At 42.6% G+C, this 21,571-nt stretch overlaps 1 long non-coding RNA gene across 1 annotated transcript in view; it reads right to left on the bottom strand.

The window, feature by feature from the left end:
* LOC141169211 (uncharacterized) overlaps nucleotides 1-21,256 on the bottom strand; it is a 52,364-nt gene extending 31,108 nt beyond the window's left edge. Inside the window, exons 1-2 of the long non-coding RNA XR_012252288.1 lie at nucleotides 21,112-21,256; nucleotides 20,970-21,024 (exon numbers count right to left, since the gene is read on the bottom strand). This is a non-coding gene — a long non-coding RNA (uncharacterized lncRNA). The remainder of the gene's footprint in view (nucleotides 1-20,969; nucleotides 21,025-21,111) is intronic.
* Between the last annotated feature and the right edge of the window lie 315 nt (nucleotides 21,257-21,571).

Genomic DNA, 21,571 nt, shown 5'->3' with positions numbered 1-21,571 from the left:
GACAAGACCTGAAACAGACATTACATTAGAGTTTGTGAAGACCAGACTCATAGATGAATATCAAAGAAGGAAATAACAAATAAATGAATCTTCTACTGAAAAAGATAATGGAAATGCTCTTAAAGCTACAGAATCAAAAATACCCTATAATAAAGAGACAAGAGAATGTTTCAGATGTAAGAAAAAAGGACATTTAAAGAAAGACTATACTATATGGAAAGCAGAACAACAGAAATTACATCATAAAGAGAATACACAGAAGGTGAAAAACACAATTTCTGATTCATGTGAAAATAATTGGAATGGCACATTTAAAGTGACTGATAAGAAATCATCGTTGGGTTGACTTATTGACTCAGGAGCAACAAGTCACATGACAACTAATAAAAATTTCTTTACTGAACTTAATTTAAATAAGAAGGAACCCATTTATCTTGCAGATGGAAGCAAAATAACTGCAGAAGGTGTTGGACAAGGAATGCTAAACTGTTCTAACAAGTTTGGGCATGATTCAAAAATACTTGTACATGATGTGTTATATGTTCCAGGATTAGAAGGAGGATTGTTATCTGTAAAATGTCTAACAGCTAAAGGACTTACTGTAAAATTCAAAGATGATGAGTGTACAATCCTAGCAGGAAACAAGATAATAACCAATGTCAAGGCAAATGAACAATTATATCATCTAGACACATTAAAGGAACAGATGAAGTTGTGTACACATGATCACAAGAATTGTATTCACATGTGGCATAGACGTCTAGGACACAGACATCCTGAAAGTATAATGGAGCTACAAATGAAAGAATTGATATAGGATCTATTGATATCTGACTGCTCAATTACCGTAAGATGTGAATGTTGTATAAAATCCAAAGCCACAAGGATATCTATTCCTAAAGAAAGTGAAACGAAAAGCACAAGACCACTTGATTTGGTGCATACTGACGTATGTGGACCCATGAAAGTGACTACATCAGGAGGCAATAGATATATGGTGACTTTTATAGATGACTACTCAAGACACACAGTCACATACTTGATCAAGAACAAAAGCGAAGTTTTCAATAAACTAGTAGACTACGTGACAAAGTCGAATAACAAATTTCAGAGGAAGCCAATTGTCATTAGAAGTGATAATGGAGGTGAATTCACAGGACACCAAATAGAAAACTACTTAAGGAAAAATGGTATAGAGCATCAAAAGACTGTTCCTTACACACCTGAACAAAATGGAGGAGCAGAAAGGAAAAACAGAACTCTGACTGAAATGATAAAGTGTATGCTGACAGATTCCAAACTATCAGAGAAATATTGGGGTGAAGTAGCAATGACAGCTACATATCTACAGAACCGACTTTTTTTCTGGAAAACTGAAAAAAAAAACATATGAACTGTGGCAAGGTATGAAACCAAGTGTAAATCATTTAAGAGTTTTTGGTTGTAAAGTTTTTGTATTCATTCCAACAGAAAAACGTTCCAAACTTCAAAATAGGTCCATGGAAGGAATATTTGTTGGATATAGTGAAAATTGCAAAGGATATAGAATCCCAAAACAGACAGAGTTATGGTGAGTAACAGTGTGACATTCATTGAGGATCTAAATGAAGACACTATGATTTCACTGGAAACAAAAAATGAGAAAAACAGCAATGATATAGCTGAAGGAATATCTGATGAAAAAGAATTTGAAATTAATAAAAAACAGAATACTGAAAGTGAAGAGAAACAACTACAAACAGACACAGAACCAAGACGTTCAATAAGAGAAACCAAAGGAAAACCACCAATATGCCTTTCATACAAGGCAAGTATAAGTAAAATTGTCAAACATACTACAATAAGAACTTTGTTTGCAGTTGCAGCAATGAAACAAATGGAACTGAAACATCTTGATGTAGAGACAGCATTTTTGAATGGAAGTTTAACAGAAGATATTTACATGGAACAACCTCCAGGATTCAAAGATGAATGTAACCCAAACTTGGTTGGCAAATTACAGAAAAATATATACGTTTTAAAACAAGCTGCTAAAGCGTGGAATGATAAAATCACGGAGGTGCTCACAAATGAAAAATTTAAAAGAAGCAAAGTTGATCCTTGCCTGTACACAAAAAGACTAATGGACAGATGGATCTATGTACTCATATATGTTGATGACATTTTAGTTTGTTTTGAAAAAGAAAGGGATAAAGAGGACATACTAAAAATTCTGAATCAACATTTTGAGATCAAAGACTTGCGAAATGTGAAACAATACTTAGGAATACAGATAGAAAGAGAAGAAGATGGAAGTTTCCTACTTAATCAAAATCACATGATTCAAGACATAACCGAAACATTTGGATTGAAGGATGCAAAACCAGCAAAGTCTCCAATGGAAACTAATTATCTTAAAGAGATGAGTAGTGAGAAAAATGTATTAGCAAATAATGAAGAGTACAGAATGGCGATAGGAAAATTACTGTATCTGTATGCAGCAGCAGTAGGAATTCTGAGAAGAAAAGTGTACAAGCAAAATAAAGCGGATTGGAATGCTATGAAGAGAGTAATACGTTATTTGAAAGGAACCAGCAATGTTAAACTGAAACTGCCTACAAGTGATAAATGCATTTTAACTGGATACATTGATGCAGATTGGGCTGGAGATCCAACTGACAGAAAATATACCAGTGGCTATCTTTTCTTTCTCTCAGGTGGACCAATTAGTTGGACTAATAAGAAACAATCAATAGTAACGCTGTCGTCAACAGAAGCAGAATATGTTGCAGCAGCACATGCGAGTCAAGAAGTTCTATAGTTAAGACAATTGCTAACAGAACTAGGACAAGTACAGTTGGAGCCAACAAAAATAAATGAGGACAATCAGGGATGTCTTGTTCTTGCTCAGATGGAGTTAACCCAAGAACCAAGCACATTGATGTGAAGTATCATTTCTTGAGGGACCATCAGGAACAAGGAATCCTGAAATTAGAATATTGTCCAACTGAAGATATGACAGCAGACATTTTCACAAAGGCATTGAATGCTGAAAAACATCAGAGACTAATGAAGAAATTGGGTTTGACTGAATAAGTCCTTACTATTGAGAAAGGGTGTTGGTATATGCAACAGTTGTGGACTTCTTTGTTTGTGTGAAGGGGGACTTTATGCTGATCTGACAGTAGATGGCGATGTTGTGTAAAGTTTCCTTGTTTACTGCATTGTAAAAGAAAAAAAGGTCTCTCTTGTATTTTCTGTTTTGTTCTGACTTCCTGGTGCAGTACTGTGTGACTGTGCATTTTTTCCTTAACCTCATATTCTGAGAAGTAAAAGCTTGTTATCCTATATAATCTGCTCTGTGAAGTTTCTACCACAACTGTGGGTATCCAGAAGCTGTGCAACACTGCTGTCATCAATGCTGATGGCCCATGCCCATTAAGACAGCTACTCCTCTGTCCATCATGCCATCTATACTGTACTACTGTGGCTGGCCTTCGAATGACAGACATCTCCTTGTCTGCCCTGTCTTCTGTTTCTACCTTGCAACTTCTGCCACTGCTGCCTGATGCCACATCTCTAGCATTTGTATAGTGTGTGGTATACTTATACTATACTGCTGCTGGGACACACATCCTCTTTAAGTTACACAAACATGAAATGGCTCCCAAAATAGGGATCTTTTTTTTTGCAGGCTTGTTGACAAGCCATTGCTTCTTCATTTTGAAAACAGCTAACCTGTTACTGCTCTCCAAAGAAGGGGATCATTTTTGGATGTCTTGATAAAAAGCCTCTGTAATTGTTTAGCCTTTCTGAGAATAGCAAACCTATTACATATCTCAAAAGAGAGAATTTTCTTTCACGTCTCACTCCTAGTTGAGAAGTCATTCATTCTTCAATTTTAAAACAGTACATCTGTTTCTTTCCTTAAATAAAGGGATAATTTTTGGATTGCTTGTGAAAACGATATTTCTCCTTAATTTACGAAAGAAAAAAGATCTTGATACTCCCCAAACATGGATCATTTTGCATCATGCCTTGTGAAAAAACCTCAGCTTCTTCGGTTTGCACTGGGAAGGCAAGCATCTGCCACCAAAAAAAACATGAAGAAAGATGAGAAAGCAAAAGAAAATTATGAAGGACAAGAAGACAATGAAGAAAATGTATAATTTGGACCAAAAGAAAATTAAGAGGATTCTAAAAGATGGCTCAATTGAAAGGAAGAAATTAAAGAATCACAAAAAGATAATGAATAAAAAAAAAACATGAAGAAGAAGGGTAAGAAAACAAAGAAGATGATGAAGAGGAGAAGGAAGGACTAGAGGACAAAGGAAATGTAGAACCGAGACCAGAAGACAATGACGAATATTAAAAAAGAGGGTTTGAATACAAAGAGGAAAATAAACTCACAAAGATATTGCTAAAGGATAAGATAACAAACGAAAGCACATGGAAATGAATGGTAAGAAAACAAAGAAGATGATGAAGGAGGACAAGGAGCTAAAGATTAAAATGGAAAATAAGACAATGAAGAAGATGAAGGAGAAGATCAAGAAGGGAAACAAGAAAATATAAAAGTTAAACAAGATGTCAATGAAGACGATTACTAAAGAAGACTGAAATACGAAGAAGAAAATAAATAAAGCAAGAAAATGAAGGAGATTGAGAACACAAAGAAGGGCAAGAGGACAAAGAGAAAAATGAAGGACAAGAAGACAAAGAAGATGAAAAAGGGCATGGGAATGAAAATGAGAACGAAGGACAAAAAAGTAAAAGAAATATGTACATATATTGATTATATTAGTACAATGTTACAAGAAAAATGTGAGAAATTTTAGATATGTTTTAGAAAAAATGTCCTCATTGTTACAAATTTCTCTATTTAATCTAGAGGCTAAAACCAAATATGTACATTCTGCATCCACAACAATGTGAAGAGGGGCCAAACTCCAAACAACAAACCCTGACTAACATGACTAATCCGCGCTGCTTATTTTCCTATGAGATAGCATAGAAACGGCAGCTCAATACAGATGTAACTGAGCTGCAACTTGTTACTTCATTCTTTGGGGCTGTATCATTTGTGCATCATTAAACTTTATGAATTAATATTGTGGTGATTGTCTGTAGTCCTATGTAAAATTATAAGATCTATATAGTGTTCTCAATCAACAGTGACTATTGTATCATATAGTTAATTTGATATGTCATTACATATCCATGTATGGTAGTCAAAGAGGGGCCTGGCCATGTCTTCTACCAGATCAACCTCTATGGATCTATAGATATGTCACTGGTTGCTACATTTTAAAATTTCACAAATGTCATAACCTGTAAAGTTCTGTAATGCCTGATTGTAACATCCTGTTGTTCTTGCTACTGATACATTAGAACAAATTACAGCTGTGTGCCTATGCCAGAGACATATCTCAACAAATAGTTTGTGAACAAAACATTTACAATACCTGGCAGCATTCAAAGATCTTAAAATTTCAAGAAATCAAAACACATTGTTTAATTCACAATAACCTAACTTTAGTGCATCTTTCTTTTATTTCATCGACTTCAGAAACAAAGAGCCACCAGAAAAAATAATTGCCCCCTGATTTAAAACATGTTGATCTTAACTGGTAATGTCTGGTGATCTCATTGTTCTAATTTTTCTGAATTCTTACTAGTGCGGTTCCCAATTCATGAAGACCAGAACATGATCATTTGTGGTCCAGTGATGGTCTATCACTGTTTCCTTGGAAATATAGTCGTGGTTCAGTACCTGTTCTTTGGAGGTAGAGTGAAAGTCGTAGGATTGATCCCTGGATATACAATGATGGTTAAAGGGGTTGTCCACTACTTTTAATATTTGGCCATTCTATTTTTATGTTGAAAATAAGAGTCTTTGTAAATACCTTGCTTTGCAGTTACTGCCTCTGAGAAGCGCTATCCTTGGCCACTCACAGGCATCACGTGACCCCCCAATGATGCCACGTCAAGTGAGGCGTGACATCAGTGATGTGGTCCCCACGGTGGCTGCTGGGTTGTGGACGGGGTTACCCCCTGCATCACACCCGGCATCCACCGCCCGCTTGTCCAATGAATGGGGAGAAGGAGAGCCCAGCATCCACCGTGGAACACAGAAGAGAGAGACCCCCGGCTGCATCCAGAACATGACGTGACATCAGCGGATGTCAGAGCCCACTTCAGCCGGGGGTCACGTGATGCCTGTGAGCAGCCAGTGATAGCGCCGCTCACAGGCAGTAACTGTAAAGCAAGGTATTTACAAAGATAGTTATTTTCAAAATAAAAATAGAATGGACAATTATTAATAGTAGTGGACAGCCCCTTTAAGTTGCCTGTCCACTATGTGCAGTGGTTGTCCAGTTGTATGTTCACAGGAGGTACTATTAGGGATCATTGAATGTTCCTTAGGGGTACAGACAGCACTATGATAGCTTAATATCTGTTCCCTAGTGGAAAAAAGGAAGTATAATGCCTGTTCCCTAAAGGTACAGTGGTTGTCCAGTGCCTGTTACCTGGAAAGTTTAATTTCTGACCTCTGAAGGTACAGTAGAAGTGCAGTGCCTTTTCCCTGGAGGCAGAAGCTGTTTCTAAAAGGTACAGTGATTGTTTTATACAGGTACAAAGGTATATGTTACTAGGGTGTACAGTGGTGGTCCTATGACTGTTTCCTAGCGCTCCAGTGGTGGTCTGACATCTATTCTCTGGAATTGCAATAACGGTCTACCTGTTGTTTCCTTGAGGTACACAGATGGTCCAGTCACTATTTGATGTACAAAGGTGGTCCAATGCTTATTTTGAGATGCAGAGGTCATGTGCTTGTTCCTGTAGCATCGGCGTCTCTGCCCCGTTCTAGGCAGAGACGCCGTCCCTCTCACCTCCCCGCTCCTGGCGCGGCGTCCTCCAGCGCTTCTCTCCCCGCTGCTTCCGGCACACGCTCCTTCCCCGGCAGTGTGCTTAGGGCGCGCACGCGCTCCCCCTCTCTTAAAGGGACCGCGCGCGCCGTCCTAAGGAGTCCCCGGCCAATTACCGGAGGACCTCCCATATAAAGGGCACCTCCTCCAAAATGGAGGTGCCCGAGCAATGTTGTAGCACTGTTCACTACTCTGCTTCAGCCCTCAGGTCCCGTTGCCAGTTACCTGCCAGATACCTGCCAGATTCCTGCCAGTCTGCTGTCTAATTCCTGCCTGATATCCTGCTACCTGCCTGCTAGCCTGAGGTCCGACGGTCTGCCTTCCAACTCCTGTCAGTCTGTCTAAGGACCAGCTTGCCCGCTCACCTGGGAGCGCACATCTTCTACCTGCCTGCTTGCCTGAGGTCCGACGGTCTGCCTTCCAACTCCTGTCAGTCTGTCTAAGGACCAGCTTGCCCGCTCACCTGGGAGCGCTCATCTGCTGCCTGTCTGGTAGCCTACCAGGAGGCTCTGCCGTCACGTGCTGTGACCACCCGTCTGTCCAGAGACTCCTGCCCGATCACCTGGGAGCACTCATCTGCTACCTGTCTGTTGGTCTTCCTGGAGGCTCCGCCGTCACATGCTGTGTCCACCCGTTTATCCAGAGACTCTCGCCTGCTCACCTGGGAGCTCACGTCTATCATCTGCCGCCACAGGTCGTACCAATCCTTTACCCAGAGACTGCCCCGGTCACTTGCCGTGACCTCCTGCCCGTTCATCCAGAGACTGCCCCGGTCACTTGCCGTGACCTCCTGCCCGTTCATCCAGAGACTGCCCCGGTCACTTGCCGTGACCTCCTGCCCGTTCATCCAGAGACTGCCCCGGTCACTTGCTGTGACCTCCTGTCCGTTCATTCAGAGACTGTCCCGGTCACCTGCTGTGACTGCCTGCCCGTCTACCCTGGTCGCCACCCGCTCCCTTACAAGGACCGCCCCCTTGTATAGTAGCTCAGAGGTTCCGCCTCCCAGACCCGTTACAGTTCCCTTAAGATGCAGAGATTCTATATTGCCTGCTCCTGTGATACCTTGCAATTTACCGATTCCAGATGGACCAGTTGCGATACTATGCTAGTCCCTTTTGTAGTAGTCTGTAAATTACTTAAGTGTTCCTCATTAACTGCAAAGTAAATATGAATTTTCATTATTTTTTTCAAAAGTATTACAAGAAGTGCAGACATATTGGTTTCTAATTTGTTATCATTAGTAGACATGATCAAATCTTTGAAATTGGAATTTGTCAAAATTGTTAAAATTTTTAATAAAAAAATTGATTCTCAGTGAGTTGCAATACTGCAAAGCCACCAGTAGTCCAGAAAAGATGTATGTAACACTATGAGGCATCCTAGAACTGTATTGAACCCCTTTCAAGTTCTTTAACACAAACACAGCCTTAGTAATGTCAAAGTGACCTCAACATGTCTGGCTAGGTGTAAACTCCGGACAATAATCGATGGTATCCAACAGCCTGTTTAAAAACACATGCAACTGACAGACCTTATCTGCTTTTTAAAATGTAAAAATATTTTAAAAAATAATCTCTTTTTGGGATAAATGGCTGCGAAGTCAGTGTTTATACACAGACGGAGTACATGTAAGAAGTTATGGCTTTTTGACAATTGGTGACCCAAAAATTAACCCTGTTTGGGGAGAAGTAATACATTTGGTGTATTATTAAACAAAGAAGCTATAGGTTTTTAACAAGGCTTCCATAAAAGTATCCATTTTTTGGGAGCAGTTTCAGGTTCATTCATCCTGAGCAAAGTAGAGTTCTCCACAGCAGTACTTTATAGAACAAAATGGGCAAACAGGAGATGTGTGACTGTCTACCAGCAATGGCCGTGGGAGTGGCAGTTATCACAAAGTACAGAATGTGATGGGACAGGCAAGGAGATGTCCAGCTGTGTAGGACATTTACCGGCAGACCCGACAGTAGCAGTAAATTATAGCTTTTGAATACATTAGATAGGCAAGAGATGTGTAACTGACTATCAGCCCACAAGCAAATGAGCCTGCAGCTTACAGTATCAGTCTTGCCACATTGACCAAAGGTCCTATTGGTTGACTTTGCTGCACTTCCTCCATCCCTTGTGGCATCCTTGTGAGTATTTTTTCAAATTTAAGTATAAGGTGAGGACATTTGTGATGCCATAGTTTAGTATCCTCTTTGAAGGGCTTCATTAGGTGACATGCATCCCTCATCAGCTGCCAATGGTGGATTTCAAAGTAACCCAAGCACCAATTTGCCTGTTGCATGATATAATCAGTCACCGCTTTACAGTGGTCATTCAGATGCTTCAAAAATGTAGTGTCGAATTCCATCACATTGCAATACAAAATTGCAAATCAGACAATGCTTTTGCAGATTGTTATATTTTTGAAAAGCCAAGAGGGAATGTTTCACCACACTAGAATCATCGAAATGTCAAAATACTCTCCTGGCCATGACCATCACCATCTTCAAGCATATATATTTCTTTAAGAAATTTTGCAAGATTATATTTATGATGCGTGCCATGCTAGGGATTAAGTTACGTTGCCCAAATGTTGTGCTGCCAAAATGTTCTGAGCATTGCATTAGCAGTTGACTGTGAGCCCTCCAGAATCAGATTTGCTGCTTGATGTATTGTTTGCTGTATGGCTTTTGTCACACAAGCTCACAAGCTGTAAAGCTGTTTAGCAGCATTTAACCTTACAAAGATGAAAACACTGAGGGTGGGGATTGAATGCAACACTAAGCCCTGTTGCTGTTGTGATGGGGTGGTTTTTATTGAGGATTAGGTGAAGGAGTTGTAGGAAGATGTGGATAACCCCACATGGCAGTGGAACAAGACCTAGCACCTAAGCATGACGGCTTCAACACCTGTCCTGGTTGCAGAGGTGTATCCCTGCTGCTCAAAACATTCACTCAGTGGACCATGAAAGACCATCACTATCCATAGCTGCTCAATGTGTCTACAATGCAGTGTACTTTTGAGCTCAATGCTAAAAGAGCAGCCCACATTCTCATGCACTTAAGAACACACAGAGGGCATCCCTTTCTGCGAGAAATAAAGGAATCTGTTTAACTTCCAGCGAGAAGGAGGAGGAGGAGTAGGCTAAGTACAAAAGCAATAGATGAGGAGGATAAAAAAGATGATGGCACTAACCAGGTATTACTGGAGGATACAGCCTGGCTGCCAGAAATACGAGTATCAGAAAAAGGGTATGAGGACAGCTAAAGTCTCTCATATTTTTTGTCATCTTACATTTTCCACATGAGCAGGTGATGTTACTTCATGTACTGATGGAAAGTTGTAGCTCCTAGTCTATTCGAGCCTAGATATCCATGGCTTATCTTCCTCTTGCAGAGGCTGCAAACTGCAAAAGATGTCCATGTCCATCTGGCAATGCAGAAAAGAATCTTCACAACCGAGATGCCATCACATATGACTCGCCACCGCAATGACCACAACCAGAGATGTCAAGGGCTATTGCGACTCTTCTACCAACAGCAGTTGTGGCTTCACCTGCTCCTGATCGGACAACAGAAGAAACAGATCTTCCCCAAAATGTTGCCTCTGCCCTTTATAGCTGTAACTTCCACCTTTCTTCTCTGATGACTCACTTTCCTATCACCCTAATCTTTTTCCCAGGTCATGTCCACCACACAATAATCAGCATTATCATTCCTAACTCAGATGACAGTTGCATCACTGTGGGAAATGTTCTTGGCATGTCTAAATTTGTCTGGACTCAGAGTGCCACTACCATTGTCCGTGCCCTTACCACCCTGGGTGTCTGAGCCACCAAATATGCATTTTAATCATGACCTTCATTTCCTCCGGCCCTATGTCATCCGAATACAAATGCTAATTGGTCCTCTGATCCAATAAATCAACTAGAAGAAATTATTGCTGTGAAATATCTTCCTTGTCCCCTAGAATTATCTGGCTTAGAGGACTATGGAGCAGAACCGCTAGAAGTGTCAATGAAGGAAATTAAAGTTCGCTATTTACTTTAACTTTAAATAGTTAACTGCTAAGGTTGGGTGGAGGAGTTGGTATTAGGGATCACCTGGTGAGGTGTATTCGCTAAGCTTGGACAATGGGCTATGCACGACGGCAAGCAAGAAAGCTGAGCAAGACATACTGTAAGCCACGCAGTCAAGAATGAGACAAAGAAAAGCAAATGAAGGGTTAAGTAGAATCAGAATGTAGATGCAGGTTGAAGAATTCACAGGAGTTAGCAGAGATGATTGCAGCATAGTATGAACAATTTCTATATAAAAGTTTGTAATTTATAAAGCAGACAATTGGCTACTTAGCAAATCTGAGCAGTAGTAGATGAAATTTGTAGAAACACAGTTTTCAAAGATGATTGTACTAGTTTGTAATGCATTCAGCAGACAGTGCGTTAATCAGCAGGTCTAAGGAGCAGTAAATGCAAGTTGTGGAAACCAATGGAATTTTCAGAGTTGACTGCAACTGAAGGAACTGGATGGTGGTAAAACTCAAATGGCAACTGAACACAACACTGACTGAATATTCAGACACCACATGTGGGTCTAAGTCAGCCTTAAAAGGCCTCTGATGGTGATGTCAATGAGGTATTTCAAGCAGTGGCTATAGGGGAAGGGAGGAAAGCCTGACCCTGGAGTAGAAATTAGTGCAAAACCGATTCAAACTGACGGGGTCACTGTCAGCGTTCACATCATCCTACTGTGACTGAGACAAGTTATGTACTATAAATTCCATAACTCACTCCTCTTTCTTACCAAGAATTTGCTTGCTTGAGGCAAAAAAGGCCAAATAGGATGTGCGTTTTGTATTACTGTACTACTGCCCAGTCGACTATAGCCAATAATGGTGGTGCTGCTGTAGCTTGTGGCTCCCATATTCTTAGACTTATTTTTTTTCTTTACATTACCTTGTCCAATGCCATTGCTACATTTGAATAGAAAAATCATGATGTCTAGATATTTTTTTTCTATTCTTTAAGAATTAAGAAAAAAAATGTGTCATTCAAATGCAGCAGGACAAACCACAAACCCAGCCACACTATATCACCATTCAATCATAGTGGGTCTGGCCATGCTGCTGCTGGCACCTCTCCTATCCATCTCTTTATCCTCCAAACATGTATATCTCTGTATTATTCGCAGACTACTACATTCATCTTCTTCAATAATGCAGCTATACAGCACACTAATATCTGGGGTATTTGTTCAATTTTGTATGGCTTTTTCTTCCTATTTCTATAGCTGAACTGTAAAAGCAGACATCCTCGCACTATCCTGAATCACCCTAATATGACTACTGCATTCCCTTCCTCTGCTTTTCTTCAGGCTATGATGGTCCCTTCCTGATTGGCTGCACTATACCATGTGATTGTTGCAAGGAATGATGGGGAATCCCATGCAATTTGTTAACTTCTAAGAACTCGCTCAATAAATCTTGTCGAAGGGATTCCAAAGAGTAGAGATGGTCGAATATTTTTGAGTGGAATTGAATTCTACTTGAACTTTACAAAAATCCACATTTTAGAAAGCCCAAATTTGTTTTGTAATTTGCTCCCTTTGAATTCAGCAACATGGCTGCCAGGTGTGGCAGCTACCTTGCTGAATAGTAGAGTGCAGGCAAAAGGTTAAAAAAAATGCTTATCTCTCTTAAAGGGTAACTACCGTTTCAAGTAAAATAAGCTGTCCTGTGTGTATACATGAGGAATAATAAAATTTCAGGCATATGACATATCTTGTATTTTCCCTTCTTCAGACTCTATGTCTTAATTTGCAATAGTGTCTGAGCTAGTGGGGTGGATGGAGGCTAGCTACTATGTCTCCCATACACAGCACACACAGACACGAGGAATACCTGGTCTACATTTCTTTCTTTCAGTACACAGATAAAAACAGCATCATGGAGAAAATAATACAGCAGTACTGATCAGTGTAGTTGTGAATCCAGCTCTGATGTGAGGTAAAAGACTTGTTAGGAATCTCAGCATGATCTTTTTTTATTCTTATATCTTTCTTTGCTGGCAGTCAGTCTTGTCTGAGAAATACAGATTTCAGCTGTTTTTTTTCAGAGCTAACAAGAGTTCATAATGTAGGGGTAGGGTGAGAAGTTTTTTTATATTCCCCTGTAGTATTGATTTATGCAAAGTACAGTTCTTTTTTAGGTACATTGAGAATAAAAAAATTCTGACCTCAATTGTATTACTTACTATAGAGTTTTTGGTCGTGCACATGCAAACAAGACTAAGATCATGCACAATGTACAATTAAGTACATGTTCAATGTCAAGTCACAGCTGGAATAATGTAAAGCACTTTGTCACGGGAGCAGTGGAAACATGTTTTTTGGGGTGATGCATTTATCACTGTCTGGTCAGATGAATGAACTTGGGTTTGGTGGACGACTGGAAAATGCCACCTATCAGAATGTATAGCGCCTACTATACAATTTGGTGGAGAAAGGTAGCAGTATAAAGCAGTTTTTCAAGGTTTCCAGTGAAGGGTAATTTTAATGCTTTAGCTTACAAAAACATTTTACACAATTGTCACTTCCAACTTTTGATAACAGATCGGGAAGACCATTTCCTCATCCACTCGACTACACCCCTGTGCACAAAGCAAGATCCAAAAAGACCTCAAGTGGCTGCATAGAGCCATGCCCTCAACCTTCCAACACCTTGAGATGAAATAAAACACTGATTTTGAGATAGCACTTCTTCGCAAACATCATAACATCTCAAAAATGTGCAAAAATTTCCAGACACCCCAAAATCTTGTGAAAACCCTTCATATATGAGTGAAGGCTGTTATAGTGCAAAATGGGGACTACCTCTGCATTAACACCAATGTGCTTGGAATGAAATGTTCAACACGGTCATAAAGGAATGATGGTCTAGGGACAATCATCTATACAGTGCATGTAAAAGTTTGGACTCTCTTGGAGATTTGTGTGGTCAGATAACTTTGACCAAGGTTTCTGACCTTAATTAGCCTATTAGGGTTATGGCTTGTTCGCTATCATCATTCAGAAGGCCAGGTGATGCAAATTTCCGAGTTTTATAAAAACCCAGCCTTCTCTAACCTTCACCAAAAAAACAGCAGGCATGGGTTCTTCTAAGAAGCTGCCTAGGACTCTGAAATTAAATATGGTGGAGGCCCACAAAGCAGGAAAAGCATAAAAACTAAAACTAGCAAAGCGTTTTCAATTTGCCCTTTCCTCAGTTTGAAATGTAATTAAGAAATGGCAGTTACCAGGAACAGTGGAGGTCAAGATAAGGTCTGGAAGACCAAGCAACATGTCAGTGAGAGCTGCTTGTAGTATTGTTAGAAAGGCAAATCAGAACCCCCGCGTGACTGCAAAAGACCTTCAGAAAGATTTAGCAGACTCTGGAGTTGTGGTACATTGTTCTACTGTTCAGAGACACCTGTACAAATATGACCTTCATGGAAAAGCGATCAGAAGAAAACATCTTCTGTGTCCTCATCATAAAATTCAGCATCAGAAGTATTTAAAAGAACAACTAAACAAGCCTGGTGCATTTTGGAAATAAGTCCTGTGGAATGATGAGGTTAAAATAGAACTCTTTGGCCACAATGATCAAAGGTATGTGTGGATTAAAAAGGTCACAAAATTTCAGGAAAAGAACATCTCACCACCCTTTAAGAATGGGAGTGGATCAATCATGCATTGGGGTTGTGTTTCAGCCAATGGCACGGGGAACATTTCATGGGTAGAGGGAAGAATGGATTCAATTAAATTTCAACAAATTCTTGATGCAAACATAACACCGTCTGTAAAAAAGCTGAAGCTAAAAAGAGAATGGCTTCTAGAAATGGATAATGATCCTAAACACACGTCAAAATCTACAATAGACGACCTCAAAAGGCGCAAGCTGGAGGTTTTACAATGGCCCTCACAGTCTCCTGATCTGAACATCATTGAAAATCCGTGGCTAGACCTCAAAATAGCAGCGCATGCCCGATGACCCAGGAATCTCACAGAAGAATTTTCCAAGGAAGAATGAATGAAACAAGAAATGAAACACGCTTGTCTGGCTACAAAAAGTGTTTACAAGCTGTGATACTTTCATAATTGGTTACTACTAGGTACTAACCATGCAGGGTGCCCAAACTTTTGCATTGGCCCATTTACCTTTTGTAAAAATATATTTTTTTCCCTAAAATACAAAGGAAATGTGGTATCTTTAACTGTAGCCATTTTAGAGATCATTTCATCTTCAACTTGCTTAAGTGTTCACAATAGAAGTAATTTTGACCAGGGGTGCACAAACTTTTACATGCCACTGTATAGTGCCAAAAAACAGCCTAGTATGTCTACCTGTTGGTCATAAAACACAGAGACATCTAATTATAGTGCAGGGCTGTGCAATGCAGAACAGAATTAATTGTTGTTCTCGATTTCCTGTATGTTTGTCAGAATGACCTTGAGGTTTCCTTGCTGTAAATAATTTCTCTTCCCCGAACTACTATTTTTCACAGAAGATTTTCGTGCATACCATTATACTTCTACTTATGCATAAGTAACATCAGAGGACTACAGCCAGCTTTAACCTGTAAAACAATGGGGAATTCTCAAGTACTTGCAAAATGAAAAGTGTTTATATCCAGGCTGGACCGTGAGGTGAGAGAACATGAGACAGAAAAGCAAGAAACAAAATCCCACTTATGTAACTTCATGGTAAGGAGATGAGTAAGATGAAGATTATCATCCGCTCTCCTCTCTTCTCAATAACTTGTGAATAACACACAGTCCTGTAAAATCCCATCATATCCCATTATCTGACATAACATGAAACTAACAAAAATAATTTTCCATTTACATTTACTGAAGATCAACTAATGAGAATCAAACTTTGCTTTTGAACTGTGGTTCAACAGGAGAAAAAAAAAAACTAATGAAAATGTGTCGGACAAAAATGATTGTACCTCTAGAAAAGACTGACCATAATTTGACCATATGGTCATGTTAAAGTGTGTCCTGTAATTAACATCACAGGTGTCTACAAACTTCTAATCAGTCATTTATAAGGGGCAAAGTAGTCATTGTGCTGTTTAGTATCAGGCAACACACTGAACATTGTGACTGGGATCGTATAAGAAGGATGTTATATATCCCCCAGAATGTGTACAGAGATCTATTAAACCCATTGGAGTGCATTGCAGTCACAGACACACCTGCAGCTGCAATGCAGGAACGAAGGTGAGCATTGACCTGGTCAGGCTATCTGGCCAAGGCAGATTAAGTAAAACCCAGCAGGGCCTTCATTTCTTGGAGGAGGCCACAGGAAGGCAGTGGGGAACCTCCTACCTCCAACCCTGGTTTTCCAGTGGCTTTTGCCACTGGTCCTTTAAAAACCCTGCATTAAGGGTTAGTGTTGTTCAGTGTTGGGACCACGCCTAGGAAGGCTCTGCACCCGTCAGGCTCTGAGCGGCCCGGCACGGCCGTTGCCCACAGCAACCGTTGTTTATGGACTTATGTTAACCCGGCTGCGAACCGGAGGACTTTCTGTTTTACCCGTGCGTTGCTGAATAAAAGCTGCTTATGTTGGATTTGCTAGGGTCACTGCCTCAGTTACTGCACGGTGTAAACACCGCCGCCTTACAGCTTGGTGGAGAATGCGGGCATTGTGACTGAGGCATACCCCGCCGGCAGCTGCATAACCGCAATCCGGCCTGCCACCTTTCAGCCAAAACCCGTGGACAAAATGGAGGAGCTGTTAAGGCAATTGATCCTCATGCAGTGGCAGCAGCAGGAGCAGATTATGCAGCAGCTCACAGCTCTGCGGGAGACACCGTCGGCACCAGCCCCGGAACGTCGAGAGGCCCGGGACAAGGTTCGCTCAGCGTTGAGGAAGATGGGACCAGAGGACGACATGGAAGCCTTCCTTACCATCTATGAATGCACAGCAGAGCGGGAAAATCTACCAGCCGGCCAGTGGGCAGAAGTGGTGGCTCCGTTATTGGTCGGCGATGCCTAGAAGGCCTACTTTGACCTCAGTCGGGAGGACGCCCAGGACTACCAGAGGCTTAAAGGTGAGATCCTTGCCTGACTGGGGGTCAATACTTACGTGAGGGCTCAGCGTGTATTTTCATGGGCCTTTGTGGAGACCCGACCTGCCCAGTCTCAGGCTTATGACCTTCTGCAGCTGGTAAAGAGGTAGCTCCAGCCTGAAACTTTGACTCCAGCCCAGATGGAGAGGGTGGTGGTCGACCAGCTGGTGAGAACTCTGCCGGCCGCTATCCAACGTTGGGTGGGGCAAGGGGACCCTGGCACCCTCAACCATGTGGTTAGCCTGATCGAGCGGTACATGGCCACTCAGGACTTTATACGGGACTCTGCCCCCTCGCGGCTGTCACGCCGGACCCTGCCAACCCAGGAACTGGGAAAGGGGTCGCGTCCCTCTGCTGAGGACAGTCAACACTGTACCCGTGCTGAAGGGGTACCCCAGAGTGAGAGTGCCAGAAGACCGGTTCCCTCCCAAACGGTCACAAGAACTAACAGTACCTCCACCATTAGGTTCTGGCGGTGTCAGGGGCCGGGACATGTGGTTGCTAACTGCCCCCTGACTACAGAGGCCATGGATTGCGGGTATAACTGCCGGGTCTCAATGTACACCCAGAATGTCTGCACTGCGAGTGCCAACCTCCCGGACAGTGAACCCCACCTGTGCCAGTTACTGGTTAATGGGTACCCCACGGAGGCCCTTCTAGACTCGGGGAGCCTAGTGACTTTGGTACATAGGTCGCTGGTGGCAGGAGACAACCCCAGTGGACGGACATTTGGGGTTGTGTGTATCCATGGGGACCTCTGAGAATACCCAACCGCGGAGGTAGTTTTGTCCATGCCATGTGGGGACACAAAACATGTGGTAGGGGTGGTAAAAACTCTTCCCTATGGGACTGTGTTGGGAAGAGACTTGCCCCTGTTCTGGGCTCTGTGGAAAAGCAAAATCCACTCTCCCCCGGTAAAATTTATTACAGGCACTGTACCCGAAGAACCCGAGTCAGGGGTACCTGCTGTAGGGGTGTCCAACCTAGGGACAGAGTGTGACCCCGATAGGTTTCCCCTAGAGGTGCTAGCAGGAGAAGTCGAGGAGACCCCATCAATCCCTGAACTGGAAGTGTCCCCGGCACATTGGAGACAGCTCAGCTACAGGATCCCATCCTGACTCGATCGCGGGAAAGGGTGTTAAAGATAAATGGTGTAGCTCAACCGCCCGGTGCAGATACTGTGCTTCCACACATGGTTGTCAACGGTGAGTTGCTGTATAGGGTAGACGAAATCAAGGACGAGGTCATGGAACAGTTAGTGGTACCTCAGTCGTACCGTCGGGTGGTTCTGGAGATGGCACACACACACCTGCTGGGTGGACACTTAGGGGTTAAAAAGACACAAGAGTATATCTTGCAGCGGTTCTTTTGGCCGGAGATTTACGCGGGGGTCCAAAAGTACTGCAAATCCTGCCCCAAATGTCAGCTGACCACACCCACCGCAAGTTTCCGTAGCCAATTGGTACCTCTCTCAGTGATAGAGGTACCTTTTGAACGGATTGCAATGGACTTGGTAGGGCCCATTGTAAAATCCGCTCGTGGCCACAAATGTATACTGGTGGTCGTCGACTATGCCACCCGGTACCCGGAGGCTATACCGCTACGCCACACCTCGGCGAAACTGATTGCACGGGAGCTGTTTGCCATGTTCTGTCACCTTGGGCTACCTAAGGAGATCCTGACGTATCAAGGGACCCCTTTTGTGTCCAAGGTGACGAGGGAACTGTGCAAACTGCTAAAAATAAAACAATTGCGCACCTCGGTCTACCACCCTCAAACCGACGGGCTAGTAGAACGGTTCAATGAAACCCTCAAGTCCATGTTAAAAAAGGTGGTTTCTAAGGACGGAAGGGATGGGGACATGTTTCTACCCTAATTGATGTTCGCCATCCGTGAGGTACCCCAGGCTTCCACGGGTTTCTCTCCCTTTGAGTTATTGCATGGCAGACACTCTAGGGGTCTGTTGGACGTAGCCAAAGAGACGTGGGAACAAGAGCCGACTCCACATAGGAGTATAATTGAACACGTGGCTAGTATGCAGGACCGGATCGCGGCGGTCATGCCCATCGTGAAAGAATATCTGTTAGATGCCCAGGCAGCATCATATTATTCATATAATAAAAGAGCCACGGTCAGGTTTTTTAACAAGGGGGATCGGGTGTTAGTACTTTTACCCACAGCCCAGAGTAAGCTCAAGACCAAATGGCAAGGGCCATATGAAGTTCGAGTAAAGTTGGGGGAGGTAAATTACCGGGTGTATCAGCCCGGAAGGAGGAAACCTGAGCAGCTTTATCATGTAAACCTGCTAAAACTTTGGAAAGATCGAGAGTGTTTAGTTACAGATGTCACTCCGGGCATGCCGCCAGAGAGTTTTCTACCTTCAGCCAGGCATGCGTCCGGGGGAGAGGTCAGGATAAGTGATGCTCTCACTAAACAGCAGCGACGGGAGGCTCGCTCACTGGTGCAGCAGAATACTGACGTATTCTCAGAGCTACCGGGTAGGAATGCAGTTCTCCAACATGACATAGTCACCGAACCTGGGGTAAGGGTACGAATGAGGCCGTACCGGGTACCCGAAGACCGGAGGCAAGCCATCACGGCTGAGGTAAAACAGATGCTTCAGTTAGGCGTCATAGAGGAATCACGGAGTGAGTGGGCTAGCCCCATCGTACTGATCCCAAAACCAGACAAATCATTACGCTTCTGTAACGATTTCAGGAAATTAAATGAAGTGTCGAAGTTGGACCTTTATCTAACGCCAAGGAGAGGAATGCGCTAGTCACCCGGTGGTTTCTGTCACTGTAAAATTTTAGTTTCTCTATAGAACATTGCACTGGGAATTCGCAGGCAAACGCGGATGCCCTGTCCCGGGCACCCTGTATGGTGACAAATGTTCAACCCCACAAATTTCAACAGAGGGGGGGGATATGTGAGGCAGTGACTGGGATCGTATATGAGGGATGTTATATCTCCCCCAGAATGTGCACAGAGACCTATTAAACCCATTTGAGTGCATTGCAGTCACAGACACAGCTACGGCTGCAATGCAGGAATGAAGGTGAGTTTTGACCTGGTCAGGCTATCTGGCTAAGGCCTTCATTTCTTGGAGGAGGCTACAGGAAGGCAGTGGGGCGGCCTCCTCCCTCCAACCCGGGTTTACCAGTGGCTTTTGCCACAGGTCCTTTAAAAACCCTGCATTAAGGGTTAGTGTTGTTCAGTGTTGGGACCTGCTAGGAGCATAGCAGGAAAGCTCGGCGGGCCTGTGTGTAGCTGAACCCACGCCTGGGAAGACTCTGCACCCGTCAGGCTCTGAGTGGCCCGGCGCGGCCGTTGCCCATGGCAACCATTGTTTATGGACTTATGTTAACCCGTCTGCGAACCGGAGGACTTTCTGTTTTACCCATGAGTTGCTGAATAAAAGCTGCTTATGTTGGACTTGCTTGCTTGGGTCACTGCATCAGTTACTGCACGGTGTGAACACCGCCGCCTTACAACATGGAGAAAAAAAGCTAAGGAGAGAGTTATCTCAGGAGATCAGAAAGAAAATTATAGACAAACATGTTAAAGGTGAGACATCTCCAAGGAGCTTGATTGTCTGTTACTACAGTTGCGCACATTATTCTAATCACAAATGGGAGACAGCACATGGGGAACACAACAGGGACAGCACCACCCCTGAAATGAGTGTCTCTGATGATGCTTCATTTCAGGGAGGGGGCAGAGGCTGTGACAGTGACCGCAGCCTCTGCCCCTTGCTCTGATAATGCTTTGTTTGAGTATCATAGCATGCACTGGGATACTCAAACGAATCGTCATCACAAAAGGAAGTAGAGAAAAAAAATACAATAGCTGTTAGAAAGTGTAGTTTGGGCACGGTAAAGAGTTTTTAAAGCAAGTATATTAGAAAATAGCTTAGATTATAGCATAAAATAGATAGGAAGTTAGGAGCATATTGACTTTACCTTCGGACCACCCCTTTAAGGTCTATGGGAATGTAGCCGACCTCGCTGGATGTGGCTACAAGAGAAAAACAGATGACAAATTGAAGAGATGGATCATACCAATGGTAACCCAAGAGCCCAGAACAACTTCCAAAAAGATTACCGGTGAACTCCAAGGTCAAGGTCCATCAGTGTCAAATTGCATCATCCATCACTGTCTTGGCCAAAGTGGACATCATGGAAGAAGACCGAGGAGGAAATCAAATCATAAAAATGTGTTGAAAGTAAATCATAAAAAGGTGAGACTGGAATTTGCCAAAATGCATATTGATGAGCCACAAAGCTTCTGGGAGCATACGCTTTGGACAGATGTGACAAAACCAAAGCTTTTTGGCATGACATCAGCTCTATGTTCACAGACACAAAAATGAAGCATATCAAGAAAAGAACACTGTCCCTACTGTGAAACATGGAGGAGGCTCTGTTATGTTCTGAGGCTGCTTTGCTGCATCTGGCACAGGGTGTCTTGAGTCTGTGCAGGGTACAATGAAATCTCAAGACTGTCAAGTTATTCTTGGGCAAAATGTGCTGCCCAGTGTCAGAAAGCTTGGTCTAAGTGGAAA

The sequence above is a fragment of the Phyllobates terribilis genome, unplaced genomic scaffold (assembly GCF_046119375.1).
Source record: "Phyllobates terribilis strain yellow unplaced genomic scaffold, ASM4611937v1 Scaffold_1__5_contigs__length_1240528914, whole genome shotgun sequence".
In the NCBI taxonomy this organism is placed as follows: Eukaryota; Metazoa; Chordata; class Amphibia; order Anura; family Dendrobatidae; genus Phyllobates; species Phyllobates terribilis.
Note: the sequence above shows the minus strand (reverse complement) of the source record. Positions and strands in the feature narration are given on the sequence as shown.